Source organism: Silene latifolia, chromosome Y (genome assembly GCF_048544455.1).
Source record: "Silene latifolia isolate original U9 population chromosome Y, ASM4854445v1, whole genome shotgun sequence".
Taxonomy (NCBI): domain Eukaryota; kingdom Viridiplantae; phylum Streptophyta; class Magnoliopsida; order Caryophyllales; family Caryophyllaceae; genus Silene; species Silene latifolia.
This window is the reverse complement of record NC_133538.1, coordinates 315,994,508-316,016,268: the sequence shown is the minus strand read 5'-3', so window position 1 is coordinate 316,016,268 and position 21,761 is coordinate 315,994,508. Positions and strand designations below refer to the sequence as shown.

The following is a 21,761-nucleotide window of genomic DNA, read 5'->3' as shown; positions in this document are numbered from 1 at the left end:
TTCCTCGGGAAACCGAGATGGTGACACCGTCATACACTGGAATGGTCCTTGGTAAGGCGTTCTGGTGTGCGGGGGTGTTACATAGATAGTGACCGCCTCCCTGTGGATTTGATACTCGACTTACCTCTGTTGCATTACACTAGTACACATACCTTGCAATGGTGACGCTATTTCAGGCGTTTTTCGACGCTTTAAAGCGTCAATTTTTTTTACCAACGCTTTATAAAAGCGTCAATTTTTGAGCCGTCGTTATTTTTTGACGCTTTTTTTAGTCAATAGTTATGACGCTTTTTAGCGTCTTCATGGACTATTGACGCTTTTAATTGTCAACAAATGTGACGCTTTTAAACGTCTTCTTGGACTACTGACGCTTTTAATTGTCAACAAAATTGACGCTTTTAAGCGTCATTGGTAGCTATTGAAGTTTTTTTTGTCAACAAATTTGACGCTTTTAAACGTCTTCATGGACTGTTGACGCTTTTAATTTTCAAAAAATTTGACGTTTTTAAGCGTCTTCAGCGACTATTGATAGTTTTATGTGTCACTCGATGAGACGGAATTAGGCGTCAACTATTTATATATTGACACTTCTTCTTGTGTATAATTTCGGCTTTTTAATATAAAATCGTACGTAGAGATTAATTAAATACACCTATAAATAATAGAGTACTAGTAGCTATCATTACTAAATCATAAAAAAAACATAATAATACAATATACTCCGTATATAATTAATAACGTACCCACGTACTTTTATTAATAATCATACGTTTGATACATATACCGTCTCCGTCACAAATACTATAGCTAGCTAGCATTGACAATTTAACTAATATAAACTAGTACGTAATTTATAGTACCAAAATCAAAAATATCAAAAGGGATCCGGAAGATAGTAAAAGTCCAAAAAATCGTAAAAAAACGCTACGTAACTAGCTAGACAAGGACACTGAATATAGTTTGAAAGTGGTAGGAGCTTCAATCATGTAGGCGCAATGTCAAAAAGACTTCAATCAACATATGAAGGCACATCTCCAATCAACATTTGAAGGGGCATCATCACCATCTGATGAATCTGAAACCTATAACGGGCAAAGAAAATATAATTTATATGAATATATTTGATTAGTACATATACACTTCACAACAATGTTTCAAAATTGTGCTGAATAGAATTACCCATCAAATGGTAAGAAGAGAGAGAATTAGCGAGAGGATGAGACTACTAAACAATATTCAGATTTAGCTCAATAAAGCACAAAAACAATCACAATCTAATTGACTAATTACATACATCCTTCCCTTATTCAATTACTTGTATTAGATAAATTTAATTAGTCTCTTCACTCAGGCATGTCCAATGCATACAATCTTACAGATCGAGGTGTTGGTAGTGGATTACTTTTTTTGCCATTTAGTTTCTGATGCACTTTCATCCTCTATCTTTGCCTCTTCTACACTTTTCACACCATTCTTATCATTTTCCATTAGCAACCACAACAACAATGGGAAAATGACCATAAAGCACTCAATTGAACAAGTAAATGTAGAAGCACAAGCACGAACATCCGGCTTCACTATAAACCTAGACCCACGAAGATGCATGTCAATTTCGAAATCGAACAACCGAACAATAACGAAACAACCCCAAACTTTCTTAAATTTCTCTCTATTAATCGACTAAGACTCGATATAAGTTTCCGGAACCTATCACGCCCTAAAGAACTTACCCTGTACCAAAAAAAATTTGCAGCAACGATGAAAACTGAGCATCATTATTAATTTTTTGCATAATAAAATTAAGAAAAAAAGTAACAGCAAGCTAACGGAAAGATAATAGAAGTTCTTATATTATCACTATGCATTATAAAACATTCTAGTCAGATAATAGATGGCGAGTTAAAAAAAAATATACACTAGTTGATTTTTATAAAATTTCCGAATATATTGTTATGCTAGTATACTACCAAAAGTCAAGAACCCAATGCAACTGGTGCAACTGAAAACCCAATCCAACTGCCTAGTTTCAGTCACATTATATTCAATGAGGGATTCACAGCATAATTCACCAAGCCCAATTCAATGAGGGATTCATCAACACCAAAATACGTCAGGAATGAGTAGCGAGTAGGGTGAATTCCACATATTAAGCGGCATTCACACTAATAAACAAAGCAAGGCTCTATGCTATGGTAAAAAAAAATACAAGGAGAAGTTTAAAAAAATTACTCATACCTGTGTACTGCCTATGTTCATGTTCAAGACTGATTTTGCCATGTCTATAACTTAAGTCGTAGCTTTTCCAGTACTAAAGAGGTCCAGTATTTGAGCAAAATGTGTCGTCATTTTTTTCAACAGTCCATTACTCTCATTACACTAGGTGTTTAGCTCTTTATTTTCTTTGGTCGCATCATCCACAACCTTCTTCATATTTTCTAAGGCTAGACTACTACTGGCTCCACAACCAAATCCCTCTTTTCTTAAGAAACTATGTACTCCAAACACATCACTTTGCTTTACACCATATCCATAACCAACTAGACGTGTAGGGGTATCCTTGCCGTACATTACTTTGTTAAAGGCTTCATTCTCAAGTTGTCAACGAGATTTGGAATTAGATGGGTGTAGGGTAGTTTCCATATCAATACTTGCATCTACATAAATCTACAAAAAATAAAATAAAATATAGATCTTAATAAGTATATTAAGATAATTTCAATCTCAACAATTTTATTATATGAACAGCTCAAACTTTGAATAAGCAGTAGTGCTGTATTATATAAGAAAAGGAGAAGAATGAGGCAAAATATGAGCAAAACATGTACAAGGAACAGAAAAAGATGATGATGCAGCACATTCCTCATTTATTAAGAAAAACCCGTCCACATTTTACGAAATATTCACACAAATTAATAAACTAAATTCACAGACACAACCATTAATGCTTTTCAGCACTTTCACACAACATCTCAGTCAAATTTAAATCATTATTCGTTTAAAAAGGAAAGATAGAAATCAGATGAGAGATTTGTTTTGATACATAATAATTAAAATTTGTTTTCCTCAGAATGATGAATACATTATACATATAAAATAAAATATTACAGAAAAAATGAATTTATGCGGAAATCGAACCTAGACCGCACACACTGTCCCTTGCCGCCTCCACGACACCAACAGATATTTATGTATAACATTTGCACTCAATTGTATATATAATTTCCAAAAAAAGTAACTGCTGCATTTAATGTTTGAACAAATATTTAAGCGTGTAAATAAATAACCATGACAGTACATTTGTTGTAGTGGCAGACACCGGTTCGAATCTCCTTAACATAGGTTAATCTCTTGGGATCTGTACATTCACTATCATCTGTCTGACGGTACTGAGTAAATTGCTTACCAAGGAAATAGGATATGCTTACCAAGAAATCCTCTGTCACCGTGTCTTTTAAAAATGTTCCATCTTTCTTACGATGCGTTTGCTTGAAAATCTCCAAAACACTTGGTTCTCTTTTATTCTTCTCTTCCTGTTAGTCACACAACAATAGTAAATAAAAAGATGATTGAGCATTTAATACATTTCAAATTGAAAATACATGAGAAGTTTTAGAGATGGAAATTTTACAAAATCAGCTCGTATGTTAGCATATCTAGTAGGCCCCGTTGTATGCATATGATTTTGATTACCACGTGCTTCTTTTCCGCATTCAGCCAATCTCTGTACGAAATATATATTACAGACATTTTCACTACAAAAGTACAAAATTTGAAATTAACCAGCAAGAGTGAAGAACACTTTGTTTCATATTTTAAATTAAAGGTGTATCTGTCCCTAATCGGAATACCAATAATCAACCAAACGAATCCAACTAGGACGAGGATGTCCATCAGGCACTGCTTCATATATTTGTTCTTTGATCTTAATCGTTGTTTTGAAAAATATCTTCTTCAAGTGATGTCTATATTGCCTTACACTATTACCCGTGCGCTTGAGAATTGCTTGGTCAAATAATTCTCCATCCGGTATCACAAAACGATCCTTGAAAAAGAGAAGTAAAGAAGATACTCAAATAAACTGTTATGAATTATTATCTTGTCAATTAAGTCAAAAAAAAAAATAAGAATCCAAACTATCTGCATATACTAAAAACTTACTCGAATTAGCTTTAAAATGTCAACTTTCAATTGTGCACTAACATGGCGCCAATCTAATTCGTTAATAGGACAAATTTGCTCAGTTTTCGCAACATGGCCGATAAATCTAATAAGAATATGTTCTCCCATTTTGAGTGGTTGATAAAACTCATTAAACGTCACAAAGTACTTAGTACCATTATCATGCCAAACATCATGCGGTTGAATAGCGTAACTGACCGTTTTATAGTTTCCTTCCTTATCTGTGAACAATTGAGCACAAATGGAATGGTGATATGTAATAAACAAATAAGATCACAAAATTCTTAAAAAGAGAACAAAAATAGACAAAACATAATTCAGGGGTTTTCTAGTTTCAGAGGATAAATTCCAAACTGGGATTTTCTAGTTTCAGGTGATAAATTCCAAACAAGTAAAAAATAGATGGAAGATTGAGACTGAGCAAGTTAACCAATCGCGAGATCTCTATCGGTATTTGCCCACTGAACCCAACATTAGACAAATTCAGGCAAGTCAACCTGAGTTTTGGTTCCAAGTGGCTAATTTGAGGGACTCTGATACGTTGTAGCGAACCTCCTTTTACAGTTCTAAAAGAATTGATGGTTGAAACTAACTGGGGTATTGAAGGAGGTGAGTGAATGAATAATGGATATAAAAAAAATCCGATAAAGCACTTGGATTTCATTGAATCTGGATTTTAAAGATGCGCACCAAACTGAGATAAGAAGTGTTTATTATATTGGAGCTTATATTCATTGGATTGTATAAAAGCTAGTTGATTTTTAACTAGTAATTGACAGCCATGGATAAGCATCTGGGGAGGCATCACAATTCACACAGTTATCTCCGTTGGAGTGGTGGGTATGAAAGTTAAGCTGGAGTAGTGATGGTGGTGGTGAGTGGTTGTTCCGGTAGGGAACGGTACTTGTAATTACTACCTTTTATATACCACTTTTTCAAATTTACTGCCTTTTATAATTTTTTTTCAAAATTACTACCTTAAGATATCAAAACTTTAAATATTGATACCAATATCCTTTTCCGGTGAAAAAAGAACTTAATGGACCTTTTACCCTTACATTAATAAGTCCCACTTTTACCAAGTTATTGTAACATATCACCCATGTTTACCTCTTCCTTTTACCTAAACCTCTTAAGTCTGAATCCCCTTTATTTTGGGTTTCTTCCGTCCTCATATCCTTAATCAATCATCCATTTTGCATTTTTACTTCAAATTCCCAATTGCTACTTTAATCAAGTTAGTTTGTCTTGTATATTAACTTATAACTATTGATGTAACCCGAATGCATAGTTCTTTAATTTTCAGAATTTATTTTCTTAAAATTAGGATTTACTTAATGATTGCATGTCTTAATTAACATTATTTTTTCATTATCTTTGCTTAGTTAAGGTCAATGGCTGAGTTAGTTAAGTACAATTTTTAAATCACCTAATTTAAATCCGCAAATAGCTAAAATTGATTAACTTATAGCAGATTGTTTGCATTTTAATGCAGAAAAATGGCATTCACCTCTTTTTTAGTGTTAATTATCATGTGCAGTTTGAGTTCCAGAAAGAGGAATTGAATTTGTAATTTCTGAAAAGAGTGGGGATCAATTGGGTGTAAAGCACACTATGAATTTTACAATTAAGGAGATAAATTTCATAATACTTAACACATATTTATTTTTTTAGATGCTTGATTACAATCTTCATGAAAAAATAGCACATTAAAGTGGATATCAGCAAAAGAAATAGATATAAAGAGAGAAAATGAAAATTATGAACAACTAAAAATGTAGAAGATGAAGATTGAATATAAGAGAATGTGTAAATGGGTATTTTGGTCATAAAAAACACATTTTAAGGGGAGAAGTTTAAAATTGCCGGAAAAGAACACTTGTAGTTGCCTGGGTTGCATTTTGGTATCAAATTCTAAAGTTCTAAAATGTTAAGGTGGTAATTTTGAAAAAATAATATAAAAGGGAGTAAATTTGAAAAAGTGGTATATAAAAGGGAGTAATTAATAATTTAGTCTTAATAGAGAGATAAGTCATAAGTGTTCTTTGATTGAAAAATGGATCCTAAATCAGAAAGTTTTTACCGAATTTTGCAGGCCATTTCTTAAATCTGATAACATTAGGTCTCGACAAACATGTTCAACCAAATCATACACTAGTAACTAAACAAATAAAACAACACAACAAATCTAAAGCTTTAACTTCAACTGTATAGATTTGAGCAATAGTAGAAGCATGACTCTTCCAATCATTCTCACTCTCATCAAGTATACTCCAATCAATATCCAAAATTCTATCAACTTTTAACCCATCAGAAGTAATGGGGGTGATTGACTGACTTAGAGGGTGGGTAAACGTGGGGTAGTTGGTTAATAGTTAAAGTAATGTATGCTACCTTGATGTGTGGCAAACATGAGACTCCTCCTTTCTTTGCTTTACCTTCACCATTACTTGTTTTCCATGTTGATGTGTGGCAAACATGACACTCCTCCTTTTCCGAAAATTCCCCCCAATATAGCATGCAGTTACTTGGGCATGCATGAAAATTTTCATATCCAAGGCCAAAGTTATTAATTAACTTTTTCCCCTCGTAATAAGATGACGGGAATTCTCTGATTTGGGGAAATGCTTCGAGTAGAAGTTCAATTAATTTATTGAATAAATCATTGGACTAATGAAACATACACTTAATATGAAACAAGTGTAAAATAAAGGACAATTTTGAGAAAGTTTGACATCCTTCATAAAGTTCTTCATTTGCGGCCTCAAACAATCTTTTATACTTTGCCTCTTCTTCAATGTTGTTTCCTTCTGATGGTTTATTAGATTCATTATGAGATTCATCACCATATAACTTATCAGAGCCATACTCATGATCTGAATCATCATTATAACTACATCCCATAGATAGATCATCAATATCGCTATTTTTCATGTGTGAGTGAGGAAGTTCATCATTAACCCCTTTAGAAAAGTGTGAAACGTTAACCAAATTAGCTGCATCGAATATACCACTCATATCATCACGACCTACAAATGATCCTTTACTAGTGCAACCAACATCAACACTAGTTATATGATCAAGAACATCCCCTTTACCATGCCAAATCCAATTTGTATACTTTTGATAAAAGCCTTTGAACAAAATATGCCCCTCTACTTCACTAAGCGGCAACCAATAACGTAATTTGCAATTTTTACAAGGACACTTTGTTTTTCCTTCTACAAGACTTTCTTTAGCTATCGCAATAAATTTCAAACAACCATCTACGTAGTTCGAATGGTCATTTGGCAATGTAATCCAACTTGTATCCATGTCTACACAAACAAAAAAAAACCAGACACACCCATATTGATTAAACATGTATAGTATTTTAATACTCGTAGAAAAAAATCATTTGCTAATGTCCCAAGAGTACAAGATAAATAACGACTAATCATGAAACTGTAAAAAATAATAACGTTTATAAATATTTTAATACTCATTGTATGTTTAAGTAGATAAAGAAGTGAACATGGCTTAATTAACTAGAGAATATAGACTTAAAACGAGAATCACCGAAGTTGATCACAAACAATAAAAACTCCAATAGGAAACTAAACAAAAGAAGAGAAGAGAAGAGGAGAGGAGATGAGAGAATTATTTTATTTGTGGTACCTGATATCCAAAAATAGATGAATCGAAAATTACGAATCGCAACCCTAAATTTTGCGAGCAATCAACAGCACACCTGAGATTCAAAATGTAAAAAAGTTATTACTAATAAAATATTGAAGGGTCAGACTTCAAAGAAAAAAAAGTGATTCATAAATTGGATGTTCACACTTATAACAGCCAGTTCTTTGATTTAACATATGGGAAGGCTTAACCCAAGATCAGGTCTCATATCTTAGGGCAAGATTTAGAATTATAGATCATTAGCTACGACAAGAACTATATTGGTTATCATGCAATTTTCACTACGTCACCGAAGGATGACTATGGGTGGTGTAGATGACGAGATTTCAGAAATGCTACGATATGAACTTGATGACATGGTTAGTTGTAGTCCTGGCAAAATTGATCCTGCCCAAATGACGCGACCTAAATAAATCAGCCAGTACCCGAATTGAGGACCCAAGATTTTACCCTTTCCATGCATTTATCGATAGGGACTTTAAAAGCATCCCTGAACCTTACAATCCTAACCATGTCTTTGTCTTATTCTAACATGCCCCAGAACCTTAAGACGGTCTTACCCAAAACTTTGACTAGCATATATGTTCTAGGCATGTCACTATAATCGTCACAATATGCCTTAGCTAACTGAAGAACCAATATTCTTTCCTAGCCTAATGGACAGGAATAAATAGTTATCTACTCATACCCGTTGGTGGAAGTAGATGCAAAAAACACAAACATCACTAGCCAAGGAAACAGGTGCCAGTGTTTCTAGCTATAACCAAAGAAAGAAGATGGTAGAGGAATAGGAACCAGGTGCTACCATTTGCCTCCAAAAGTTAGAATTAAAATATATGCAATTCATTTACTGTTGAGAAATTGATATATAATAATATACCATGTACTCTTCACCATTGATACAGTAAAGCCCCTTATAGTCAGCTCGATAAATATCCCCATTTGCAAGAACTCTTAAATAGAATTCATTAACAACTGCTTCATGCTACACTAAGACTGTCTTACACCCTAAGATAGTTCATATGGCTTCAGCAAAAGTTTGATTCAGAGAATAATTTTTGGGTTTCTACGATATTCCCTCCGATTTTTTTTTTTGTACTTTCTACCATATACCCCGCTTTTTAGTGAATCATACGGTATACCCCTAAACTTAATTAATAACTCCAAAATGTGACTTAAGCTAAGTTTAACATCAAACTCCGTTAACTTGTTGTTTTGCTCAAGTCTTACCTACTCAGTTTACATCATCTTCTTCCTTTTTTTTTTACTGATTCTTCCTTCCTTTTCCCCAATATTTTGCTTATTAGTTCTCCTTCCTAGCTTTTTTATCATATTTCTGGCATGAGATTGTTGGTTTCACCAAAATGCAAGCAGCTCTTAAATCAGGCGAGATGGGTCTAAATTGAGACAATAATGAATTTCAAGGTTTTGGGATTAGCATTTACTCGCCTTGTTTCACCATCGGACTATAAAGTAGCTGCATTGATTTAAAAGTTCTAATCACTGGGTTTGAATTTGAAGTTTTAGTAGCTGGTTTCGATTTAAAAAGCTCTTGGGATTGCAATTGTCTTAGTCAAATTTAATACTTTTCTTTTTATTGTGTCTTACTTTGTTCTTGTTTGAGCTTAGAAGTGAAATTAACTTCTGCTGATTACAGGTTTCTAGATTCAATATTTATATATTCTCTTTTAATAATTGCAGTGCACACATATGTTCCTTGTATTAGCTCATTAATGTATTGGACATATTTAGCATGAGCAAGTATAGGACTATCTAATTGCTCAACAAGTTATCTGTTTTCCTGGAAAACGTACACACTTGATTTACTAAGTTGTCCTTGGGTAAACTGGGGATTGACGTAGGATGCGTTTATGGGAGAAAAAGAATTGTGAAATATCCTTTTGACAAAAACCTAAGATCTTTTTTTGTGGAAGGCTTTGTGCTATTGCTAATAAAACTAGGGAGCTCCTAATGCCACGGCCTTTGTGGCTAATCCACGGAGTTCTGAAGTACACGCGCCTCTCACATACCTCCTTGGATTAACCACATAGGTTGTAGCGTTAGCACTGCTGTAATACTAAGGTTGTGGTTAGCCGCATCAAATTTTACGCTTGGCTCTTTTATCTTGTTAAGGGAACAACAGTTAACTAATGGTTGTTTTGAACCTATTTTGCTCGTGGAAGAGGTTATTGGAGAAAAAAAGTAACATTCATAACTGGCACTGATGAACATGGAGAAAAGATTGCTACCGCAGCAACTATAGCTGGTTTGATCCCTAGCGAACATTGCAACACCGTGTCTATTGACCCTATCCAAAGCCGAAAAGAGTGACCCTAAGCAGACCCTAACAAACACTGACCAGACCCGAAACTACTACTTTGAATAAAAAACTTACTATTCATGACTGATCAATGACCTGAATTAGGAAGAACGCCCATAACCCTAACCCAATTATAACTTACTATTCATGACTGATCAAGACCTGAATTATGACCCTACAAACACTGACTGTAATATTCATGAATGAGCAATAACATAATAATATTTCTTGATGATCAAAATTAGGAAGAACACCCATAACCCGATTATAAAGCAATTAAAATTACCATCAATAACATACAACGATTGAAAATGAATGAGAAACCGTACCAATGGTATGCAATAAGCAGATTGTATCGTCTTTGTGAGGTGAAGAATTAGAATCGAATGGCAGCGTGAATCGTCTTTGCCGCTGGTGATTGAACGGAAATTTGATGATGAAATTAAACCTAGAAATTTGAAGCTTAGAGTTTGTTCTATTTTGAAGATGAAATGAGGACTAGTGGCGGTGCGCGTGAGTAATTAGCGGGGGATTGGATTATTTTAGTGAAATTAGAAATTGCGCCAATCTAATTTAGCATAGATATGGCGGTTTTCCAAAAAAAATAAAATTGGAGGGTTATTTACGGGTCCACGCTTTATCAAAGCATCAATAGAAAAGTGTCATTAATGTAAGGTATGTGTAGTAGTGTTAGTAGAGCCAGTTGGTTTTATTTTTGATAGGGTTGCGACAGCCGTGTCAAATTTTGGCGCCGTTGCCGGGAGGCAACTATTTTATTTACTTGTTTCTTCTTGTCTGTATTTAGCCTCAAGGAATTTATTCCTTGAGGCAGTTCTTATCTTTTCCCCTAGTGCTGGTTTGATAAGTCCTACAGGTCCTAACTAGGCAGATCTAGGTAAAAGATCATCAAAGTGAAGGCTTGAGTACCTTTGATCTTCCACCTATGTTTCATCTTATAGCGCAATATGTGCTCTACTGTTATTCGTTCAGGTAGCATAGACAAGCTAGTCATTCCATTGCATATGTGCCACCACGTCCATTTCAACAACGAGGCTATCAAAGGCCTCCATTCATTTGGCCACCGCAACAACAAACCCCTCCTCCCGTTACAAAGAATGAAGAAATTGCTGATTTGAAGTCTTTGGTGAAGGCACTTGGACTTCAAATGCAAGAAACCGAATCTAGAGAGGCTCACCTCAAGCTACTTGAATCTCAACTAGCTCAATTAGCTGCCGAGTCAGATTCTAGGGACTCAGAGACGGTATATGCTGGTTTTGCCGACAGTAGTCTTTCCCAAGAAAGACCTGAGTTGTCCACTAATGATGAAGACATGTATGACTTGGAAGTTGAAGGTACTACTGAAGTTGAAGCTTTTCTCGAATTATTCACCACGGTTCAGCATCAGGAGTTCGATCGAGCAGATTCCACCACTCGGTCGAACAATTTGGAGGAGGATTTGCTCGATCGACTAGATGTGAGTGTTCGATCGAGCGCTGCTGAGGAAGAACAACTCGATCAAATGGATAGTACTCCTCGATCGAGTATTTTTGATGAAGAAACTCCTCGATCGAGCACTATGCATTCTCGATCGAGTGATATGGCCACGGAGAGCATTGCTATGTCATCTGGGTCCGTTTTGGATGACGATTTTGAAGAAGACAATGGTTATGGTGAATCCCCCATTTGGAAAGCCGAGCTGGACGCGTTAGAGGCTGCCATATATGGGACATAATCCACCAAGGAGGGGAATCAGAAGGTAGCTGAGTCCGGGAATATTCCTAGCACGGTAGAGGTAATATATTCTTTTATCAATGATTCTGACGTTAGGAGCGACCGACTTGATGTAGTTAACGATAATTTTATTATTATTGGTATAAATAGTACACTACCCTATATGACTTATGCTTTATATTTCAATACTGCACCCCCTCCCAGTTGGGTAAATAAGTTAATAGTGTTTCACCATATTTGTCATCGGGAATTTGTTAGGTTGAGACGGTACCTTAGATTGCTTTTAAATGCTCCCGAGCTCTCTGATTTTCCACCTATGGTTAATTTGAGCTTTTATATTCCGCCCATAGCTGGAGGGAAGAATTATTTGGTGGATAAATTTGGGAGTTGTCATAGAAAATTCGTTAGGCTTAAACGGATGTACATTAAAATTTCCTATGTTATTATTATATTATGGTGCTAATTACAGTTTTGTGTAGCGCATGCGCAGTTATTTGATCGGTTGTTGCGTGGTTTGAGCTGTTTTGACTGGGCTCAATTGGAATGGCTGTTGAAGAAAAGAAGGTCGAGATGGGACCTATCTGAAACTAGCGCTGTCCGGGAGTCAACCCGGAGTTTTAAAACTTTTTAGCTGATTTTCGAACCTTTCAGTTTAGTTGAACTTGTAATAATTGGTTTTCAGACGATAGACTGGAACATTTGGATTTGTTTTGTTAGTTATATAGGTTGTTTGCAGCGGGCTTCTTGATCGAGTATTCACTCTCCTCGTTCGAGCACTTTTGCTGCTCTTTTTAACTCGATCGAATGCTCTCTGTCCTCGATCGAGTACGCTTGTTTTGATTCGCTTCTAGTGATGTTGTTATGAAGCTGTTAGCGACCTCCCTTGTTGCTGGCTGGTTTGGGGAGGTCCCTACTTCGCGTGTTCTTGTAAGTTTTCCGAGCTTCAATTCTTCTTTTCAGTTTGAATTTCCTTTCCCTATTTTTGGGTACAATGAGGGCATTGTACGGTTTGGTTTGGGGAAGTTATGCATCCATATCTGTTTCTGCATTTATGTTTTTATTGCATTTCTGCTATCACGTTTAATTTATGTATGCATTGTTGTTTATTTTTTTTTATAAAATTCAAAAATCCTATAAAAATAGAAAAATTTCTAAAAAATCAAAAAATATTCACGTTTATTTTAGCATATAGGTCGAGTCGGAACGGTAGATTTTAATGATGATATTTCACTATGATTTGTCACTTTGCTTAAGCCTTGCATTAAACTGTTATCTTTTAGCTTTGTCTTATTGCATGTGTACGAGTTAATCTATATAAAATTATAGAGTAAATTATCAATTACACCCACGTCAAATGCACATTTTTACATTAACTCCCACGTCAATTTTTTTTTTTAAATTACACCCAAATTAATAGCTCAGGTTATAAATTGCACCCAACCTCATTTTAAATGAAAAAATTATGAAATGACAATTTTGCCCCCGAGTCTATTAGTCTGATTTTTGTGACTTTTGAGTTACTTCCCTTATTTCATCTTCTCAACCTAATTTTCCCTCAATTTTCCCCAAATATTTGCCTCAAATATCTGTCATAATCAAGCAATTGAAGAAGATGAAGAACCAATTGAAAACCTAATTGAACAATTCACTAGAGTTCCCCTTTGTACCCATACATTACCTCACATGTCATCCCATGAATGTACGATAGGCGGGTTCAATGTCCCATGTGGCACTATGTTGCTGACTAATGTATGGGCTGTTACTGCCCTTTGGTTTGGTAGAAGGAGTTGTCCTGGAGCCAGCTTGGGAACCCGAATGGCCGGGTTAGTGCACGTGTATCGTCCTCAAACTCATACTTAAAGTACCAAGGCTGAAAATTCAAAACCGGAATGGACGCAAGCACCATACCACTTCTTAGACAATACGCTAGCGCGACCCGCCTCTTTAGTATCAAGCATTGTGAGAATAGTATGCAGTATAAAATCCGGAAGCTCTGAAATTCTATCAACTATACCCCTTTGCTACATTTTCCCCAACCTCCATGATTTTCTCACAGGAATTTCGTCAAACAGTTGGTATGCACTATTTCAAATTTGCAAATTCCTAATAATTGAATATAGTGCGTTGAGCAGTTGTATATAACTGGTTGTAGAGGCTATTTGGGTAAATATAAGGTGGTTTTATATTACTAATATTTGCGTAAAACCGTCTCACATAATGCATGTCTACTTCAACCCTGGCTTTTCTTCGATCCTTTATGTCATCTGATTAATCTGAAGTATACTGATTTTTGCTGAGTTTCCCATGTGTTCAATTGATTCAAGCCCATCTGGTATGATATACTCTTTTATGTGACCTAATCTGCCATTTTTTTTTATCGATTATGCTGCATAACTGTAGCCCATTCTGGAATACATTGTTGTTTGAGAAGGATGAAGAGGCAATGAAGGAGGAGGAAACACTATCAACTTAATAAAGGAATGAAGGAGGGCAAAGTCGTCCAAATTTTAATATTTTACCCAGAAAATTTGAAAATTGACGGAAATTTGGCCGGATTCCGATATTGGGTGCAATTTGTAAACTGAGCTAATAACTTGGGTGTAATTTAATAAAAAAATTTGACGTGGGAGTAAATGTAAAAATGTGTATTTGACGTGGGTGTAATTGATAATTTACTCAAAATTATAAAACAAGAACCACTGTCCACGTGTCCTCTCCACAGCGATTATTTTCCCGCCTAACCCGTCTCTTTAACCCTACTTTATCCCTATTAATCTTAAGCATCTGCCGTCGTATTTTGCCTGTCATGCCAACATGGCTTCCATCTTCGCCAATTCTTCAGAAATTAAATCAAGTAAGCCATTTATCTCCCTTATCTTAACCGTATATATGTATCAAGCAATGACAAGCATTAATTCTAACGTTTTCCAATCTAATTTGTTTATTCAATTGATTAGTCGGTTATTTCCTACTTACCTTGGGTTTTTCCATGATATCAAATTTCTCATTTTTCATTTATCAATTTGGTACAATCTATTTCCCTGGGAATGATACTCCCTCTAATTCTTTTGAATTACAACACTTTTCTTATTTGGCATATTCATGGTATTGATTACAGTTTGAATATATGGTGTCTTTTAGATTTGCTTAAATTAGTGGTTATCTCTTTATTTTCTTTCGAAATTTTTCGCGCTTTCAAATTTTGTAGAAGATGGCAATTGGCAAATATGGACATAGGACAAAAATATAGATTTTGGATTCATGTATGAATCTAGGGCCATTTTATTTTATACTCCGTAGATCAGCATCTTTTTGCTCGATTTTTCAGTTTATACAAATGTCTGATTCAATGATGAAGGTGTTTAGGTTGTTGGCAAAGACAATCAAGGTATGAAAGGATACATTCATGGAAAAATAAGCAGGATTGCACAGGTCCCTTCTTTTCCCTTTTATTTATCTGTTTACCTTTATGTAAAATACAAGTAGTTAATTATGATAATCACGGGTGAAATGCTTTGAAAATTTAGCTATTCGAGTGGAGAAAAAAATGTTTGGGAGTTTGATACCTCACAATTTGTCAATATTCTCAAGAAACTCAAATTGAGTGGTATGCTTTTCAGTTTTTTTGCATTTTCTCCCTTTTTGAGGCGTAGTAATCTCATACCCGTTTGTTTGTTTGCGATGAATCAAAGCATACCCAAAATTGAACAAGGTAGTTGCATTGCGAGAATCTCTCTTTTCTTTTTATTTCTTTTGAGTCACAGTGTAACCATATCATCATACACTATATCACTTTGTTAACACTGTTTCTCAACATCGATACTTGCTTAAGCGCAAATCAGGTAACAAAGAAGATGTCCAATGGAGAAATTCCCACCCATGTAAGCACATAAAAAATCAAAGGGAGTGCTTAATACATACGGAGTACATGATGTTTTTCGACGTTTCAGATGATATAGGTGCTTAAAACCCAGTGTATTACCGTGGAGTAATACAAGCGTCTTTCCTAAAACACATGTCTAGGTGGGGTTTCACATGGATTCAGTCGAGGGTCATTACATATATGTGATATAAGAAGTAATTTTAAACGCTACACTTATTTCTCATTACCCCTTAAGTACTCCATTAGTCATTACCCCTTAAGTACTCTATTAATCTGATACTTCCAAGCATTTTAAGAGGATAATGTTTTAGTCTCTCTTTACTATGAAGGAATCGCCTCACATTGTGGACAATACGATCAACTACTGGTGGGCTTGGAAAGAAGCGCAAGGAGCGATAGAAAAAGAAACGGCCAGCAGGGAACATGGTACGAAATGGGAACGACCAAGGGAGCATAATATAAATTGAATGTCGATGCGGCGGTTTTAGGGGAAACAGATTTTGGCCTGGGGTTTGTAGTTCGGGATCATGGCGGAGGTGTTCGATGGGCAGGAGTTCAATAAGTCAAGGAGTGGCGGAATCCGGATATAGCGGAAGCCAAAGAGATGGAGCTGGGTTTGCGTACGATATGGCAGATGGGACCAAAAAAAAAAGTGATAACATGTTGAAGTCAACGGTACCTGCTAATTACTACGGAGTACTTGGTTATCATTGGTAAGATACGGAAATAGAGTGGTGCAAGCATGGCATGGTTCACTTAAACCCCAATTTGTTTACTTGACAAGGCTTTGGGTAAGTAACGTGCCAGAGACCATTTCACCACACTCTTATTAGTTACCTTAGTTGACATTTGTAATATTACTTGGTCTAACTTAATTGACTGTTTATTTCAATTAGTCTTATTTTAGGGACTTAGGGTGTGTTTGGATTGAGTGATTTGGAGAGAAAAGAAAGAAAGAGAGAGTAGGGAATTTAAAATCTCTTGTTTCGATAACAAATAACGGTGGAGGGAAATGGAGGGGCGGAGATCTGAAGGGATCCATTTTCCCTCCTTCAAGTCAAATTAAAATCTCTCCATAATAGGCAAGATTTGGAAGGAAATTGTATCCAAACACCCGCTCCCCATTTGCCCTTCCCTTCCCTTACCTCCCTTTCTCTTCCCTCCTTCCCCTACCCTCCCTTTCCCTCCACTTTCGCTATCCAAACACACCCTTAGGCTATTCACTTATTTATTGGTCACCTGCTGTGTTATTGTGCCTACTATGACCCCATCTGTTCAGTTTAATTAATTTACAAATTCAGTTAAAAGTAGTGAATTGAGCCTTACAAAAGGAGCATTTCTAACACCCATGTGTTTCCTCCATACAATATACTCCCTCTATCTCGATCAATTGTTGTCCTTTGCTTTTGGCACAAAGACCAAGGAAAAAGGAGAGAGCCAATTATAAAATAATAAGTGGACCAAATTGAGTGTGAAAGATTAAATAGCTCATCTAATACAATAGGAGAACAATTGACTGAGACACCTGATAGATGAACCAACTCAACCAAAACCTAAAGGTGATGGCTAGGTAGCACCAAAACGGACACGGACACGGGACACGGACACGACACGGACACGTGACACGACATCTCTTGAAATTTAGGACACGGGACACGTTATTTAAATTTAATAAAATATATATTTTATAATTATAAACGTTCGATTTTATTTTTATAAAAGTATTTGATATTAAATTTAAATAAGTGAAGCTAAAACTTGCCTTGATTATAACTCATTTTCATTTACTATCCAAACGAATCTTTAAATCAATCTCTTTCGACAGCTCATTTCACGCTTAAAGAACATCATTCACCACAAATGATGTCCAAATGTCATGGACACGCGTCGGACACGGCCGAAATACCATGGACACGCGTTGGACACGTGACCGAATAAATGTAGAAAGTTAGACACGGCTTTATAGGTGTCCGACCCGTTTCGACGTGTGTCCGAGGAGTGTCGGTGTCCGACACGGTGTCGGACACGGGACGGCTGATTAGGAGAAGTGTCCGTGCTTTCTAGGATGATGGTTGAGGCCCAACTATTATAAATATTCCTATTACGCTCCCTCACTCAAATGCCCGTCAGGCTTGAAGAGTGGTTAGTTGTGCACCGGCTCCCCCGATAGATGAACCAACTCAACCAAAACCTTAAGGTGATGATTGATGCCCAACTATTATAAATATTCCTATTAACACCCAAAAATAAAAAGGGACAATAAATGACTGGAACAGAGGGAGTAAATAGCACATACAACATGTGTTTTTTGCCGGGACTTTTCGTACTGCAACTATGCTAAAAGCTTTATACGTGGATTCGCCCTCAATTTCACATGTAACAAGGTTATAATTTATAATTATATCTTCATATTAGCAATGTATATATGCCTATACCGTATAATAACTTCAACAGTTAAAACAAGCCTTTCAAAAACAAATCTTGATTATAATAGGAATTAGAGTAATTCATTTGTTCTAAATAGGTGAATGTTACTCTCATTATCGATTGTATTTGTTCTTATATATTCCATTTCTTACAATCATTTATTTATCTATTATCTTTGTAAGAGGTATTTGAGTTGATTTTTGTGTTAATATAAATTGTTTTCATAAGAAGTTTCACATTCAAAACTAATATAGAGTGTGTTTGGCCTAACTTGAAAAAAGTGTTTTTCGGGCCAAACATACTATTTTCTAATAGTTAAACAAAAAATTCTCAAAAACTAAAATTCCATATTTTTGCCCATATAAATAGAAGCAGCAATTTGTTGCTTCTGCTTTTGAAAAACACCTTTGAAAAATTACTAGAAAAACAAAAACTCATTTTTGAGAATCGAGGTCAAACATGCTTATAATGTTATATTAAAAAGCCTTAACAACTTATTTACAAATATTATCTGCATATACCCGTGCATCTTTGCACGGGTTCTAAACTAGTGTTAAAATACAGCTGAACAAATAGACTTGACCTGATAATTTTGGCAAACTACTTATAAATGCTAAGGAGCTAGAGCTTAATAAACTGGTGTCATTTATGACCAGTTTCATGTCGGATTGTGAGTAGTTACTCCTTGTATAACATGTTCATTAATTTGCACGTATATGAAATTCAATTGCTTTTTGCCTACATACATTCGGGTTAGTGGTTGGTGTCACATGCAGGGAGGCACTTACCTATTCCTTTTCTTTCATTTTTACCCATTAAACTCCACATTTAGCCAAATTTGCCTTTTGACCCTTAACTACATCCAAATTTAGCCTGCCTTGTCAAAGCTAGTTTAGTGTATATTTTTGCGGTATATATTTTATTGATCCGATTTTGGTTCGTATTGAATTTTTTTGGAGTTGGTAAAAGAGAAAGAAAGAAGGAGGATGGGTTGAAAAAAGAAGAAAGAACGTGAAAAAAAAAGAAACAGAAAAAAAACCGTGGAAAAAAAAAGAATGAAAAATTAATGAAACGCATTAGTGATTGATTTTATAATTGAGTAAGAATCGGATTTGTTTAGTATGGTTTCGTTAGCTAGCTAGCTAGCTTGACTATAACCTCACAATTCCATAAATATTTTGCCTTTTTCTTAACCATTGCCTCACTTTCCTATAAATTTTGTAAGCCCTTGGTTGTGACAGACATTGATTGGTTGGAATGTATGTGTACGGTAGTTAGAATTGTCTATCATATTAGCTGCATGCATGTTTATGTTGGTCGTAGTTCAGGTGATTGACTATTTTTCTTCTTCTCTTACAATTCATATGCTTACCCTTTGCTTCATGAGAGAAGAGTGACCCATGAGAGTCCATTTTTTTTAAAGGTCTTGCAAGGTCGACAGTTCAGCTTTATTATAAGCATCTTATAACTCATTTGCATTTGACATTTCTGCTATAAGTATTAGTGCTTGCATTAAATCGGTTTAAGGGGACAATTTGTAGCTAGCTCTGAGTGTTCTTTTCTGTTCCATTATTTTTGCATATAGTTTGCTTGGGGACAAGCAAAGGTTTTGTTTGGGGAGATTTGATGCGTGCATTTTATATAGGCATTTTGTACTTCATTTGCACGCATCTCTATGCATATTTAGTAGTGTTTAGCTACAAATATCCCCCGAATTGTCTACTTTGGTATATCTTGTATTATTTGTAGGTATGAACCGGAGAGGAGCGTAATCAAGCCTAAAACATGTCCCTATGCATGAATTTAGGAGATGAGTTGAGTCGGAGCCTGAAGACTACTATTTTGAGATGCGCATAGAAGTAAGGTAGCTAGGCAAGCAAAGGAAGAGCTTCAAATTACTAGTGCCTATTTTGAAGAGCCATATCTCTAGTTCTACAACTGATTTTCAAGTGATTCTAATTGGAGGTGAAAGCTTCTCCTCTTATATTTCCAACGCTACTGGAAACGCTCTGTTTGCCCAAGGAAAGAACAAATGGCGGCCGTTTGAAGTTTAGTGCCCGAAGCAGGAATTGTGAACTGGAAAGTACTCGATCGAGTACTATCTTGTTCGATCGAGTACCTAAACCCCTCGATTGAATGGTGCCTTTCTGATAGTGTTCGATCGAGTACCAAAAGTCCTCGATCGAGAGGTTTTTGCTAGGAGTTACTCGATCGAGGAGTTCTAAAGTCCTCGATCGAGTGCTTTTCTATGAACGAGTCTTAGGTTTAATAAATATCTTTCCTATAAATAGGAAAGACGTCATTAGGTTTAGTATCTCTCTTTTTATCTCTTTTTGGGACCCTCTTTTAGACGGTTGCTTTGTTCTGCTACTTTGCGGATCTTAATTTGTAATTCCTCCTTTACTCTCTTTAATTTGCCATGTTTACTGTTTCTTAATCTCTTGTTCTTGCTCTATTTATATTTATGCGTAGCTAATTCTCTAATGTTAGGATTAGGAGAGTCATGGTGGTATAGAAATGATGCGACAGTTGGTTTAGGAGATTTATTGTGAGAATTTTTTCATTAACAATTTAAATATAATCGTTTAGTTGAATGCATGCAACTGAATTAGTTAATCTGGTTGAGTTCAGACCTAAATCGGAATATTGGAATAAATAGACCTTTTATGAGCAATAGACTACACTAGTGAGAGTGGAAGCTAAGCTAGTTGTATTTCAGGGCGGATAGCGGACCGGAAGGACCTTTCCTTTACCCTTCTCTCATCAGACCGACTGACCTACCTTTAGCTGATTTGTGTAATACCATGATAACCCGACATCCTGGCATCTCTCTCTTTATTTTCTCTCTACCCTTGCTTTTTTTAGTTTAGCTCAAATACTCAAATCCCCCGTTTTGTGACCTTAGACAGACTGACTTAACGAGTAGATAGTGACCGCCTCTCTGTGGATACGATACCCGTGTAACACCCCCATACTCCAAGTGCCTTACCAAGACCACTCAGGTATGGAGATATTACCATCTCGGTTGCCCGAGGCAATGATGATCATAAGACAATAACGAAACAGAGTTTAAATAACAAAATAGTTTAAAGTGATTACATGATCAAAACCAAAACCAAAACTGAAATACAAGATTCTCAGACGGTCTACTGCTAACACTATCAAAACTATAAAACATCGTCTGACACAGTGGAAGACTTCTAACTGCCACGTGTTGACTCATCCCAGCTATCCCATACGCGTCATATCATACCTTCTCAATAACTGCTCACCACCCCCGCATGGATCACCACAGTTTTTAAAACATTAAACGGGGTTAGTACTAATCACACAATTTATATAATCCAACAAGACAACAAACAAGCAGCTCACACGGTCACACACACAATCACACCCACTCCAATCAATCTCCGCCACCGATCGTCCCCTTTGGACCTACCCACGCGATGGGGGACGCGCGTTCCCACCTAAGCCCCGCTCATCATACCGAGCGATAACCCTGTCCCATTAATGTGCACATCCCCTTCCGTGGCGGGTTCCACG

At 35.9% G+C, this 21,761-nt stretch overlaps 1 long non-coding RNA gene across 1 annotated transcript; it reads left to right on the top strand.

The window, feature by feature from the left end:
- The first annotated feature begins 14,617 nt into the window (after nucleotides 1-14,617).
- Nucleotides 14,618-17,050, top strand: LOC141628435 (uncharacterized). Its single transcript, XR_012537133.1, has 3 exons — nucleotides 14,618-14,762; nucleotides 15,267-15,620; nucleotides 16,121-17,050. It is a non-coding gene; the product is annotated as an uncharacterized LOC141628435 (long non-coding RNA).
- The last annotated feature ends 4,711 nt before the right edge of the window (nucleotides 17,051-21,761 follow it).